The 15709-nt window shown below is 37.0% G+C and overlaps 1 protein-coding gene across 7 annotated transcripts in view; it reads left to right on the forward strand.

Annotated features, from left to right (window-relative positions):
- Positions 1 to 2028: 2028 nt before the first annotated feature.
- Positions 2029 to 15709, forward strand: part of LOC144968857 (uncharacterized) — a 157978-nt gene continuing 144297 nt past the window's right edge. For 3 of the 7 annotated variants that reach the window (XM_078907617.1, XM_078907622.1, XM_078907629.1), the window contains exon 1: positions 3713 to 3982. The gene's annotated coding sequence lies outside the window, so the exon portion shown is untranslated. Of the gene's footprint in view, positions 2647 to 3712; positions 3983 to 15709 lie in introns of those variants that run through there. The other 4 variants (XM_078907618.1, XM_078907639.1, XM_078907637.1 and 1 more) reach the window with 4 other exon arrangements.

Genomic DNA, 15709 nt, shown 5'->3' on the forward strand with positions numbered 1-15709 from the left:
TGACTTCAACTATTCGCTCCCTGCTTCCCTCTAAAAACCCCGTTACTGAAAAGATGGCCATACAATCTTCAGCCTAAAGCTTTGGCCTTTATGGAAGAAGAAGAAGAAGAAGAAGAAGAAGAAGAAGAAGAAGAAGAAGAAGAAGAAGAAGAAGAAGAAGAAGAAGAAGAAGAAGAAGAAGAAGAAGAAGAAGCTTTTTTTGTTGTTTGTTTGAGTGGGATTTTAAAAAGGAGTCATTCAATTTAACGACATTTAGCACACTGACTGATGGGGGGACGGGGGGGGGGGGGGCACGGTACGCCGGTCAACCGAACCAATCCTGAGACTTCTTTACGGCTTTAGACTTTTAAACAAGGTGGGGGTCATCCTTACGTATCCATAATTGAAGTAAAAACTATATGGTCAAAATAATAAAACGAAACAAAACACACACACACACACATGCGCGCGCGCGCGCGCTCACACATATAAACAAAAGCTACAAAGAATAAAATTGTTAAAGTACCACATAATTATCAACACGGATATCAGCTATCCACTTGAACTTTCTGAGGCTCGCGTTTGACACATGACAAATTATGTGGGTAGGGGAGGGAGGAGGAGGGTATCATTCATCCATAACACCTGCTGCCCCCCATACATTTTATCATGTCAATAAGACATAAGTGTAGTAACACACAACACAACACGCGCGTGGAAATTGTAGTACTGTCGTTTGATGTTACAGCTGAGGATTAAGTTTCATGTGCCCGACGCTGATTCTGCTGTATGTACTTATAGGTTACGGACTTAATCGGTTAACTGCCGAACTCGTATTTAAAATTTGGCCAGAAAAATCAATCGTCTTTCAAATATCTATCTATTTAAATTACGTTCATTTTGGCAAAAACTCTCAAACCTGGAACTTCGCGACTTCCCCACCAAATGTTTGAAAAAAACAGTTTATATGTTCATCTTGTAGACAAGTGAAAACCATTCCATATAGTTGAGTCTGTAGTCTGTGGTATCAGGCCAAAAATATTCTATTGGGATCTAAGGGAACAGAAGAAGAAAACTATGTTGATGGCGAAATCAAGTCAAACATCAAGGTCCAAGCAAAAGCCATTTGGCATAAAACGCGCCCAAGCCTCAATAACAGCGACCTTATGAAATCTTCACATATAAAAGACCAGGTCACAAATTTTCGACTACGATAATTGCCTGAAACACCACATGCACAATATTTCCAAACTTGAAGAAACATGAATGGGTGATTGTGGTGCAGAAGAAGACGAAGAAGAAGAAGAAGAAGAAGAAGAAGAAGAAGAAGAAGAAGAAGAAGAAGAAGAAGAAGAAGAAGAAGAAGAAGAAGAAGAAGAAAAAAGTGAAAGTAAAAAAATAATAATAAATGGCATAAAATATCAAACTTATGTGTTCATCATTATGATAAGAGTCTGTTTCAGTTCGTAAGACGGAATAGTTAGCTGATTTATTGCTTTCGTCATTTATTGCCTGTGGCCATAGCTATTGTATTACTATAGGTCAATTTGTATAGCAATTGATTGATCCACATTCAGAGTAATTTTTTTTCTTTCTGTTCTCTAATTAAAATATATTCTTTTCTTTTTTTTTCAAATATATAGTAGTAATGGGCATTACTGAACGCATATATAAAGATAATGAAGGAAGGCGATGCTGTTAATCACTTTTAGTATCATCATCTTCACTATAATCATCATCATCATCATCATCATCATTATCACCATCATCATCATCATAATGTTCTTCTTCTTCTTCTTCTTCTTCTTCTTCTTCTTCTTCTTCTTCTTCTTCTTCTTCTTCTTCTTCTTCTTGTCATTCTTTTTCTTTTTCTTCTACGTTGCTATACTAGATGCACATAGGACATCGTTGCAAAATTTAGCTACAGTAATATTTTCAGTTTTCAGGGATTTCCAAGCTAAACAAAATGAATAAAATCCTGCCTGTTATCATGTTTTGACGTTTGCTTCCTTGTTATATAAAATAAGCTTATTTCTTTCCCTTCTACAGATAATGCTCCAACGAGCCAAGATGCTCCTCTACTTACAATTTGAATATAAACCTCAGAATTTGCTGAAAATAAAGGCTCACCCCACTACAATAATACAAAAAAAAAAAACCGTTAAAAAATACCCATCAAGAATTATCTGTGCCTGGAATTTGCTTTAACCGAAAGGCTTAAAGAATTCTTAATCTATATTATCACTTGCCTAGTCCATTTACGGGACAGAAAATTTGGAGCACTCATTCAGTAATAGTATTAAAATATTGACAATGGTGATAAGATTCCAATATAGAGCATACTCCTTTCCTTTTGCAAGTCCAGTTTTTCACGTTTTCTCATTATCACTAATCATAGCACAACCATCTTGGAGTGGAAGATAGCAATTACGATCACAACGATTTGAAAACTTCATTCATTAACAAATTATTAGATTTTTACGAAACTGTTGATACATTGACCCGTGTGACCGACATGGATGCAAAGTATGAAGTTATGTTACACATGAATATGACTAGCCATGTTGACCCTACCACGATAAGACTTAACGAGTGCTTAGCCTATTGTTTGGAAACACTCTACCCCATGATGACGTCACCAGTTATATCAGACGTTTACTACTTTTTGTAAGTATCATGTAACTACTAATACCTTGTGCCTTTTACCCACCTCTCTACGTCATAATTCATTGTTGTCATTTGAGTGAATACATCGTGCAGGCGTTTTGATATACGGTTTATCGGTAACTCCAGTGATTTTGAACGTGGTCATTGATTTGATGGGCAGAAAAAAAAGTCAAAAAACTCTGCTTCTACCTCATAATATATGTTCTCACTCGACTCGGGTATGATTAAGACTTGACTATGTATAGGTAGTGATATATTTTGTAACAGTGCTAGTACAAAAAGGACTCCTAACAAGCGATTACGGTTTGTGAAATGGAAATTCAGTTATAAGTAATCGTCAGGGAATATAAACGAAGCCTTGTAACACGCATAGAGCATGATGCATCGGTGGATGGAAATGCGATCTATAAATGTTCATATTTATTCACCTATTTATTTTAGAGCAGTTTATAACCGAGAAAACCGAACATTTTTTGTGTTCCACATTACGTCTCAATTTATGTATGGATTCCTTGCCCACCCGCCAGTGATTGGGTTACTTGGTCTAATCATAAACCTAGAGAAAAGAATGTTACACTAGATTAGTGTCTTTTATACAGGAAAGCTACATCTGCTATCCGTTAAACGCTGGTTTAAACGGAATTAACAACCCCGTGGACTTAATGGCGTGATATTATTAAGACAATTAATGTGCACGCTGAAAATAAACTTTCGCAAACCATCAATTATGGCCACATTTTTTAAAGACTTCGAAAATCGACTAATTGAAGATGACCCTCAAAGAATGTTCAGATATAAACATTTCTGACAAGTTATGGCCCATATTTATTCAACGATATATCGAAAATATTATAAAAGACTTCTTCATTGCAAGTCTGTAATTTTACCTTTCTGATGTAATAAGAGACACAACAACCATGTCGCAATGAACGGTACGCGAGTGGAAATGTCCACCGCGTGTTCTCATAATTTTAGCCATTCTCCCTCTCTCATTGTCAGCGTAGTGTTTATTTTCCTATCGCCACCGCCCTGTTCCATATATCAATATGCAGAATGATATATTATCATATTACTATATTACTGATATCTCCTCACAATGTGACACTAACGCGACACACCATCCAGTGCAGCTTCGGTGACTAAGGCTATAGTTGTGAGGTGCATAAAATTAATATTTCCTAATAAACACGAACGGTTTTCGGTGTTGTCTTTTCGATTTCAAGATGGATATGGGGAGAAATCTAACTACTTTTTGTACAGTATAGAGTGAATTTTCGATACCATGTTACTGTACAATACATCATGGTTTATTGGACTATATTATTAGCCACAACAGGTTGGTGACCGCTTTTTATCGATTAGTATATTATTAGTATGTAAAAGTAAAACAGAATGATAATAACTCGTTTCTCGAAATAAGGTTTTCGTATTCTTGCCCTTAAAAAAAACATCGCTACTGTTGTTTGTTTTTTTAATTATTTGAGGGGTGGGGAGGGGGGGGGGGGGTGGGGTTGTAACAACGAGCTATTTTATCTATCTAAACAATATTCTCATACTATGTAATTGATTTACATCGGCACGCGAAAGCTTTTTGGATCTTCTATCCGTATGATAGCCTACTTGCCGACCAGCCGAAAGTATGGACCCTCCGGATTCTTAACACTTATCATAAATTTATTTGCCACTATTGAGTTAAAAATGCATTGCATTTTATATATGGTGTTGCAGTCCAAATATATTCCTTGACTTGACTTAAAGCCTTCCGCTTTTGATGTCATCCAACTTCGCCGTTTCAGCAGTTACTCTTTTTCTTGCGGCGAAGATTCTCCAATTGTCTCTGTATTGTGACTGTTCTCTCATGTGAGTACTAAGTTCTGCTAATGATATTAACCTGGTTCGTCATTGAGTTGTTTTAAATCGCCATCGAAAGTCAGAGTTGTTTTCTTTGGTTAGAGGTAACGTTGTTGTTGACCTTCCCCTAGCTCGTTTGTTTTGGCCTGAGAAAAAGTGGATTTTTGCCTTATTAGCTGGAATTTCCTGTTTATGACGAACAAATCCACGCTTTACTGAGTCAAAAGATTGTGAAAAATACTCCCAATCTGAAGGGGTCACTTGATCCGGCTGATAGGCTTGCACTAAAGGTGGTTATGATTCTTAAAGACCGAATTAGTTTTGCAAACTTAGCTATAAGACCACGGTTGGGTGATGAATTCTCATTATACTATATAAATCAGACTATAAATAGTTTAGGTTACTCATAGTTTGTGTGTTGGTACTTTCATCTGGCGGGCAGATGATGTGAGTTTAAGAAAAAAAACTTAAATGCATATCATCACTAAACAACTTTTTGACTGTACATTTATACAGTAATTTCTTAACGTCAATATTCAAGTCATCTTGTTGTCCATCTGTCATTCCATCAAACTATATATCTCACTGAAGCACCTGTAGATCTAAAGACGATGGTGATTATCATCTTGATGTTGGTGGTGATGATAATAATGATGATGGTAACGACGACGACGACGACGATGATGATGATGATGGTGATGATGACGATGATGATGATGATGATGATGATGATGATGATGATGATGATTATGATGATGATAATCCATTAATATCGCTCAATAGCGTTCAAGATCGATATAGATAAATACATAATACAATGTGATCTGTAAATGATTATAGAATCACTTTAGTTGTTACTAGGATGATGCTTCGATTTTTATATGCCTGAGAGTAATTTCATCTCTCATTATTTAATTTCAAATACTCAAACACACACACACACACACACACACACACACTCTCTCTCTCTCTCTCTCTCTCTCTCTCTCTCTCTCTCCATCTATCTATCTATCTATCTTTCTATCCATCTATCTATCCATCTATCTATCTATCTATCCATCTATCTATCTATCTATCTATCTATCTATCTATCTATCTATCTATCTATCTATCTATCTCTCTATCTCTCATGAAAGGTAACATCGATCTCCTCAGTGTGTTGTTCAATCTTTGAACATAAACCCTTTGTTTAACTGCTTTGTATATAGATTTTAACTCATCCATAGTTGTCATAAAAATTGAACAGAAATATCAGAATCCATCTTTTGTTATTTAATATATATATATATATATATATATATATATATATATATATATATATATATATATATATATATATATCGTAAATGTTGTCATCAGAGTCATCACATCTTCTGGGTGGGGTCTTTTGATGTCTTATGGTGGACAGGAAGTCTTTTGGTGTGGCTTCTATGCCCTTATATATGGTTTCTGAGTTACTTTCTGTCTTCGCCTCGGAATGGGATTGCTTTGGTTTTGTCCTGGCCCTTAACGGATTCCTTGGTTAGGATGGAAACAGTCAAATGAATATTACTAGTTTTGGGAGGTGATATTTTTTCATTGTAAATCATTTCTCTGTTGTATATTATTGTTGGTATATCTTTTATTTTGAATATCTCTTGTAAACTTTTGAATGTGTTCCTTTAAGTGGGATCCTGTGTTGATGTCTGGATGAGACTTTCAGGTGATCTCAAATTAAGTACATCGACAGTATGCTCTAGAAATCTACATCTCTTCCCCCTTTAAATAGATCCACCTTTGTCTTCTTTTTTTCTTGGGTGCTTTAATTCAAATCTATATATATTTTTTTACCATTCCATTTTCTTCCTTTTTACTGGCGCTGATATTACCTAAATGTGTTGCGAACGATGTAAAAACCTTAAAAACAAATAAACAAAAATCCCAACTTAATACTATTTTGAAGCGGTTGGTCAAATTTATCAGCCCAATGTTAAGTCCTGCATCTACTTCTCTTTAATTTTTATCTCTGTATTTACTCCCAGCATGACATAAATTAGAAATGAAATTAATTAGTTGATATACCCTGCCAGTAGTCTAAAATTTACGCACAATTCTATTATTATCTGAACATATTAGAAACATTGTTTATAATTATTTTACTCATCAATAAAAGGGGGGGGGGGGGAAAGAAATTCATAAATTACAACACTTATTTAATTCACGAATGATACGATAAATTGAGAACCGTGTGTATAAATGAATGAATGGATAAATGGATGGATCCACACATTTGCTCTTTCATTCTTTTATACATCTATTCATTACGTCATTGAATACGGGATTACTGCGTCTCCATTTTTTGGAGTGAAATGTATGTTATATTGAACTTGGTAAGTGGTCAGACAGGTGACAAGGAAATACATCTCGTATTCTCCTGACATTGGTTTTGGCATTAGGTAAAAACCAAAGCGAGTTCGATTTACTGTCCTATTCTTTAAAAAACAACTCATCAAAAAAATTTTGGAAAGGAAAACTTTTCTTTCAGATAATAAAATGACCGTCATCTCGTTGAAAGCTCTCAAAACTGGGACTTCCTTTAATTTTAATCGATGAATTATGAAGGCCGATATTTCTGGCCAAAAGTTTTAAAAATGTGTTCGTTTTTTCCCCGAGTCCGGCAGTAATATTATGCTTACCATTAATGCAGAGTTCTCCTACCTCGGATCCAAAATAACACGACGGAAATGCAGAGCACGATATCAACCACAGAATTCAAAAGGCAAACCAGGCTTTCGGATTGCTGAAAAACTTTTGGAAATCAAAGCAAATAATGAGATAGACAAAGCTGAAAATATACAAGAGCAATGTTTTATGTGTACTGCTTTATGGAAGTGAAAGCTGGAAAATGACATCCTCCTTAATACAGAAACTAGAAGCCTTTCAGAACAAGTGTTTAAAAAGAATTTTTAATTTATTTTGGCCTACAAAAATAAAAACAGTGGATATATTAAAGAAAGCTGACTGCACCAGCATTGAAAGCCAAATAAAAAGAAGAAGATGGTGTTGGCTGGGTCATGTGGCCAGAATGGAAAAAGGGTCACTTCCCAAGACAGCCTTGTACTGGACAGCAGAGAAAGCGGATAAGACCCAAAGAAACCTGGCGAAGGACCATGGAGAAAGAATTAAAGGAAGCAGGCCTGTCCTGGAACACAGCCACCGCAAAAGCAGCCGATCGCAAAAAAATGGAGATGTCTGGTGGATGCCCTATGTGCCTCAAGGCCCGAAGAGGATTAAGAGAAGAGAGAGAGAGAGAGAGAGAGAGAGAGAGAGAGAGAGAGAGAGAGAGAGAGAGAGAGAGAGACTAATGCAATGATTTACATAGCAACATCGTAAAATGACATGTATTTTAAACTTCCAGTTTGTCACATATTTGTGAAAAGTGTTCATAATCTAGTAAGCCTACAATTTCAGCAGGTTGGCATGCATTCAGGACGGGTGTGGATAAAACCGACGTGTACTTTTTTTTACAGGTCTGATAACCCATATTGTTACGGGCTCATTATTGTATTGGCTATACTCTCAAAACAAGGCAACATATTGTCCATTACATCAATGTTATAGCAAGCCAGCAATTGTGTTCGGCTATCAGGCCTGCAAATATGTGCACGTAAGGTAAACCACGTATAACTATTGGCCCTGATTAGATTGTCTTGACTGGTTCATCGTGGATTGTGGAAACATGTACTCAAGGCAGGAATGTACTAATTTATACGGGTTGGAAAAAGGGGGGCGGGGCGTAGTTTGAGGCTCTGTAACTGACTACATCATTGCCTGCATCAAGGAAAAAAACAATGGGGACATGCAAGTTTTATTGAAATCTGTAAACGAGTAAGTAAACTATTTTTTTAATGATGCACGGGAACCTAAATTATTATGGTACATAAATGCAACGCAATATCCGAGTGTTTTTCGGGTACTTATTTATGACTTTTGAAAAAAAAAATGCCCACCTCCCAGAGTTTCTGGTTCACTCCCCGGATGATGGTGATGCTCATGATGATGATGATGATGATGATGATGATGATGATGATGATGATGATGATGATGATGATGATGATGATGATGATGATGACGATGATGATGGTGATGATGATGATGATGATGATGATGATGGTGATGATGGTGATGCTGATGGTGATGATGATGATGGTGATGATGGTGATGATGGTGATGCTGAGCATGATGATGATGATGATGGTGATGATGGTGATGCTGAGGATGATGATGATGATGATGATGATGATGATGATGGTGATGATGATGATGATTCCAATCTCATGTGTAGTCTAGGGATGCCATTACACTAGTGTCCATATCTCATTTGTCCCGGCTTTATACTCTATTGGTCTCTGTCTTTTATAGTCCCTGGTTCGCTTCTCCACCAATTAGTGGGTGTTCCTGGTTTTCTCCTCACTGGTATCCACCTCTAACATTTTAGGTTCACTACCCACTGGTGCCCACCACCAATAGCCTCTGGTTCATTCCCCACTGGTGTCCACCTTGCACAGTTCTGACTTTACTCCCCACTGGTGCCCACTTCCCATTGTCTCCGGTTCATTCCCCACTGGTGCCCACCTCCGATAGTCTCTGGTTTATTTCCCACAGGTGCCCACCTCCCATAGTCTCTGGTTTATTTCCGACAGGTGCTCTCATCCCATAGTCCCTGGTTCAATCCCCACTGGAATGGATTTTGGTAGATCTCTGTAGATTTTGTTAGATTTCGGTGGATTTCGGTGGATTTTGTTAGATTTTGGTGGATTTTGGTAGATTTCGGTGGATTTCGGTATTCAACAGTATCCGATATACTTCAACTTTTCAGCAGATGACTTCACCCTTTAATCTGACAAAACAAGCTTAAACAATTTGTCCAAATATCGGTCGATTATCAAATGTTCCTCTTTTAATCAAAAACCTCATCGTTGAAACACTGGAAGACGCTCATGGCATAGTTGCGTCACAATCACAACGTTGCTGAATATATTATCCAGGACGGTTGATAGGTAAAAAAGCCAAATTATGTTCTAGTTACATTTGAAACAAAGTATATCACTGATCTCGTCTCATTGAGATATAAAGAATGATATGAAAATCAAGAAAATCGGCCGATAAATAAAAAAGTTGCTTAAAAAAGCTTAAATAAACAAAAGCAATTTTTAAAATCAAATTTATTCGTAAAACAGTTGGTTTTCAACCGATTTTTTCCGAAATAAGGACCAATGTTCTTCTTTTTTCAAGCTGATTTCAACAATGTGACTTTCAAATTACAAAGTAATAATTTCGCATCAAAAAAAATAACTCTGAAGTTCCTATCTCTTTATTTCAATAAAATTGATACCACAAATGACAAAATCGCCCCACAAATAAGGGAGTTATAAATTATTCATAATATTTTTTTAAAGTTATTAATATAAACCCGATCATTGGAGCCAAGTCGAAAATGTACAAGTAAAAGTGTAGTTTAATATGTCTAATTTGGTTTATCATCATAAACCTGGCATTTCTTTTCTATTTTCCGTCCACAAATCAAAGTTAACCGAGCTCAGTCAAAGTCATTCATATAGAGATAATATCGCACAGCGTCCCTGGTTGCATAAAAAAGAAAATGGCGGCGCTCGACCTCTCACTAGCCACTTTTGATGACGTTTTCCTACCTGTTGTCGTATCTAGTCCTGTATTATCTATGATACACACCACTCCACTCCAACTAGATGTAAATGGGCTCGTATCAACAAGCAATAATGGATTCTTGAACAGGAAAGGGCGCTTAACAAGTGACTTATACTGCATGAAATAAAATTGATTCCACACTTAAACTTACAGGGTAATAAATCTAGGACTGTTTGTAAAACAAATACGTGTTCTTCTTTTTCTTCTTTTTCCTCCTCCTTGTCTTCTTTTTATATTCTTCTTATCTTCTTCCTCCTCCTATTTTCTCCCATCCTTCTCCTCCTCCCCATCATCCTTCTTCTTCTTCTTCTTCTTCTTCTTCTTCTTCTTCTTCTTCTTCTTCTTCTTCTTCTTCTTCTTCTTCTTCTTCTTCTTCTTCTTCTTCTCCTTCTTCTTCTTCAGCTTCTTCTTCTACCCCTCCTACTTCTCCTCTTCCTCCTCCTCCTTCAAATAAATCGACGGACTCTGCCAGGCCAATTTACTGTCTCTCTGCGTATTTAAAAGAAACGTTTTTTTTATAGCTTGCTTTCCTGCTAGCCTGCAATGAATCTTTACTCAGAATCTTGATGCCACCGCGGAAATGAAAGAACATACTTATATTTAATCTAAGCTACATTGGTCGCCTTATATTGTATTCATAAATACATCTATTTCACATATTCCTTTCACCTCTTTTCCGTTCACATAATGTAGTTATAAATCACAAAACCACCTTAATCCTCACTTCAATATCTAATATTTATTATGCAAACATAAATTTTGAAAGCACACAATACTAATACAACAGACTGATAGTAACAAAACACCACCTGTCAAACCATTTATTGATTATATTTTTCCTTTACAGATCATTACTCACTCTAAAGGCGATCGATAATTATCTCGCTACTATAGAGTTAAGTCTATTTGCGGCTTATGTGATTTTTTAAAAAAGTTCAGCTCCAAATTTTTTAAAATAAGTCCGTCAGTAATTGATCTCTACGAGACAACTTTTCATCATTGTTCAGGAGATATGAGACACAAAGTAATACCATTAGAGTACAAACCTTTTGGTCTAGACGTGTGAGGGTTACTTTCCACAATGTGTTCGATTCGCCGTATAGAAGCAGATCATCAATACGCTCACACATATACGGGGGACAATCGGGACGTTCCGATAAATGACTTGGATCATCTAAGCTATCAAGTTCAGACATAACATTTATATTATGAAAATAATCCATCATATGTCAACTCTCAAACCCAATTTTCACTTTTGTGACCCGCCTCATTTTATGACTTTGACGGACGAAGGAAGTGACGATGTAGTGTCTTTAAAAAAACAAGATGGAGTTTTCAAAAGAAAACATTTGATCCTACATCTTTTATGTATTCACAGACCGGTGATACCCCAACCTTGATCCATGAAAGTTTTGCAGATTGTTTGTAGTGAGACTTCTTGCTCTTTTCCAGTTGTTTGTCGTTGGGTTCAAGGATTAGATCAAAGTAGAGAACAATAAATGTCATACAAACCAAATTCAGCAGTGAACAAGAAAACTGCGGATTCTATCCTCCACAACATTTTAAAAAAAAAGACCAACATGCTTCTCTTCTTGAGCAATTACCGGGCACACAATTAACTCCATTCACAAAAATAGTCCATCGTATAAAAATGTGTGTGCAAGAGAGATGCCCCATTTACCTACGAATGAACAAAAACAAGGGAGGGTGAGATTTGCGACTCGCCCAAAAGGTTTACTTATATTGTGGATTCAACCTTACTTTGGCAGCCCACCAAAAACGCTTGAATGTGATGTTGAGGGGCTCTTTTTATTGTTAAAAAGAACCGCTCATGGTTGATATTATGCCAAAAAGAACTACATAAACGGTCTCATATTATACCCAAAAATACTTCTAGCTCCAAGTAACATCGGTTGTTGGGGAGCAGAAACCAAAAGTTGAAACATCTCGCACATTGCTCCTTCATAACAACGCCATCCCTCACAAAGCAAGGGCTTCAATTCAATTTCTACAAAAGGTTGGGATCCAAGTTTCACCACACCCAGTCTACAGTCCTGGCTTGGCATCATGTGTCTTTTGGTTATTTCCTATCGTGAAAGAAAGACTTGCTGGAAGGAAGTTTGAGCGCATACAAGACCTTGCAAAAGCTGTGAATTTAGAGCGAGCTTTAAACTCTACATCCAATTGACTATCGCCGTGCTTTCCAGAATTTGTTGGCAAGACTGAATCTTTGCATTTAGATTAAAGAATAATATTTTGAAGGCCTGTGAAATTTCAGGTGTGTAGGCGTTCTTGTTTTGAGATTATAGAGAGTTTGCGCAAACGGGGACGATTATAGACTAGACAACGATTGGGATTGTTTGAAAGCTTTAAATCTGCCCACTTGTCATTACGACATCCGAAATGATATTATTGTCTACATCTACGTCAGAATAGAAAGAGAGGGTGGAGCCTGCCACGATATCACACTTTAAGGAAGCCTAATTTCATCATAAAAGTTCTGTCCACTGAACTTATTTCCTTATATGAGATCCTGAGATTTTTTACCAATCAATGATTGCTCTTTTGATAGCTCGCTTGTCAACATGTGTCAGCTCAGCCCTTGATATATGTACACTCGTCACAGGCGGTATATGTTGTTTAACTTCAAAGACCACGGTTGACCGAAAGCGATGAATGGTTATGTAATACCAAACGCCCTACTGTGGCGTGGAGAACGAGGTCTTGTATGTAACGTCACTATCTCAACGCGCATGAATTCCTTAGTAAGGCTGGACTCACAATCAAAAAAACTAAATCTGTTTTAAACTCTTGAATCAAACGAGTTACAGCAGCGCGTTCGTCTCAATGAGAAATGAAAATGATATATAAATCAAGAACATTGACCAGAGAAAGGAAATTATCATAAAATTATAAAATGAGAAAACTATTTTCAAAATCAAATCTATTACAAAAAATGATATTTATAGACCGATTTTAATGAGACAAAGACAATTTTTCTCCATTTTTCAAGCTGATTCCAACAATGAGGTTTTCAAATTTATCGCAATTAGATTATTTTTCATTATTATTTTTTTTAAATGCCCAATTGACTGCTCAGGAAATGAATACTTAATCCTTAACGGCTAACGAGTAGATGTTAAATTTTGCGTATACCTTTCACACGCAGACACGCGCGCGCACACACACACACACACACACACACACACAAACACACACACACAGTAGTAGTAATAAATAAATAAATAAAATAAATGAGCTTTTATATAGGGCAATATCCACTAAACGTGCTCAAAGCGCTTTACAAGGGGTCCCTGGCCAACAGCAACACTTAACACCTAGGACGAGACATGACGCCAGTTAGGCGATATTAAAAATTTTCGGACAGAGTCAACGCTGTTAACGGTCAGGTACTCATTTTACACCTGAGTACGGTGAGAGAATGTGAGTAAAGAGTCTTTTCCAAGGACTCAACTATGCGCCGAGCGAGGCCCGAGCCCAGGACCTTCCGATCCGAAATCGAGTGTCATACCACTAGACCACATAGCCACACAGTAGTAGTAGTAGTAGTAGTAGTAGTAGTAGTAGTAGTAGTAGTAGTAGTTGTTGTTGTTGTTGTTGTAGTGGTAGTAGTAGTAGTAGTAGTAGTAGTAGTAGTAGTAGTAGTAGTAGTAGTAGTAGTAGTAGTAGTAGAGTAGTAGTAGTAGTGTGTGTAGTAGTAGTAGTAGTAGTAGTAGTAGTAGTTGGTGTAGTGTGTGTGTTGTTGTAGTGGTAGTAGTAGTAGTATGTAGTAGTAGTAGTAGTAGTAGTAGTAGTAGTAGTAGTAGTAGTAGTAGTAGTAGGAGAAATAGTAGTAGTATAGTAGTAGTAGTAGTAGTAGTAGTAGTAGTAGTAGTAGTAGTAGTAGTAGTTCTTATTAGTGGACAGAGGTTAGGGTCTTCAATCCAATTAAATCACTCATCATCCATATCAGCTCATATGCATATCTTAAAATTTTGGACATCGCGCAGACTGCAATGAACATCTTTAGCTCCACCCTCGTCTGTTTATTATATCACAATGTTATCGTCGTCGAGCATCCTTTCGTTAGGCTCGGCGATTAAAAGAGGTTCGTATCGTCCCTAAAATAATTATAAAATACATATATTTAAAATATCTTTATAGATATAGAGAAAGAAAGAAAGAAAGAGAGAGAGAGAGAGAGAGAGAGAGAGAGAGTGAGAGAGAGAGCGTGTGTGTGTGTATGTGTGTGTATGTGGGTGGGTGGTCGTGTGTGTGTGTGTGTGTGTGAGAGAGAGAGAGAGAGAGAGAGAGACAGAGAGAGAGAGAGAGAGAGAAATATAGATGGATAGAAAGCAGAAGAAATAAAGTGTGTGTGTGTGGGAGAGAGAAAGAGAAAGAAAGAAAGAAAGAAAGAGAGAGAGAGAGAGAGAGAGAGAGAGAGAGAGAGAGAGAGAGAGAGAGAGAGAGAGAGAGAGGGGGGGTAGAAGGTTCGTCTAGAAAACTTCTACTTCCAAAATTGATAAATCAAAATGATTTCCACTACCTAATAAGAGACTTCAAAAAATGGCATTTTTATTATTGTACAATAACAGGATAAGAAGATTACGTTTTGGTTGTCCAGAAATTGCCCATCTCTGACCTGGTCCATTTGTTGGGATGTCTCTTCTCGTAACATTAGAAACCGATCTAGGTAACTTAGTGGTAACAATTGGCATAGTGGGCAGGGGGGTACATACTGTGTCTTCTATCCCCTTGTATCTGTTTTCCAACATGCTTTCTGTCTTTGTCTTGGAATGAGATTACTTGGTTTTGTCCTGGCCCTGGCCGGAGTCCTAGCTGGGAGGAAAACAGTCAAATGCATAGTTTTTGTTTTGGGAGATGATATTTTTTCCTTGTAAATCCTCTCTCTGTTATGTATTATTATATTTGTTATTTTGAATTTATAATGTAAGCATTTGAGTGTATTCCTCTTTGTTGGATTTTGTGCTTGTGTCCCGATGAGACTTATAGGTGGTCTCAAACTAAGTACATTGGTGGTATGCTCTTGGAATCTACATCTGATTTCCTATCATTCCAAGTTCCCCTATGTATTACTTTTTCTTGGGTGCTTTAATTGTAATTCTAGATCTTTTTAGTATCCCATTTTCTTCCTTTTTACTGGCGCTGATATAACCTAAATGTGTTGCAAGCGCCGTCAAACCCTTAAAAACAAAAAACAAAAGCAAACACGTCCATTGTCTTGGGTACGGTGCCGTCGCCATTCCCAAGCTATTCTTCAACTACTGTCCGTCTACAGTTGTTTCTTGGTGCTCTTCTTGTAAATTCCAGTCCATGCATAGCATAACTTGGTGATTTTTGGAGGGTTGTTTCGTTATGTCTAAGAGAATATACTTTTCTGTGTAAAATTGTTTTGCATTACAAAGACTTTTCGACTATAACTGTTTGAGACCCATCGCCTCTCTGACTTCTTGTTGCTATGCCTGTCAAGCTATTGACATGGATG

This window comes from Berghia stephanieae, chromosome 3, assembly GCF_034508935.2.
Source record: "Berghia stephanieae isolate SIO BIC M18660-M18661 chromosome 3, UCSD_Bste_1.3, whole genome shotgun sequence".
Classification (NCBI taxonomy): domain Eukaryota; kingdom Metazoa; phylum Mollusca; class Gastropoda; order Nudibranchia; family Aeolidiidae; genus Berghia; species Berghia stephanieae.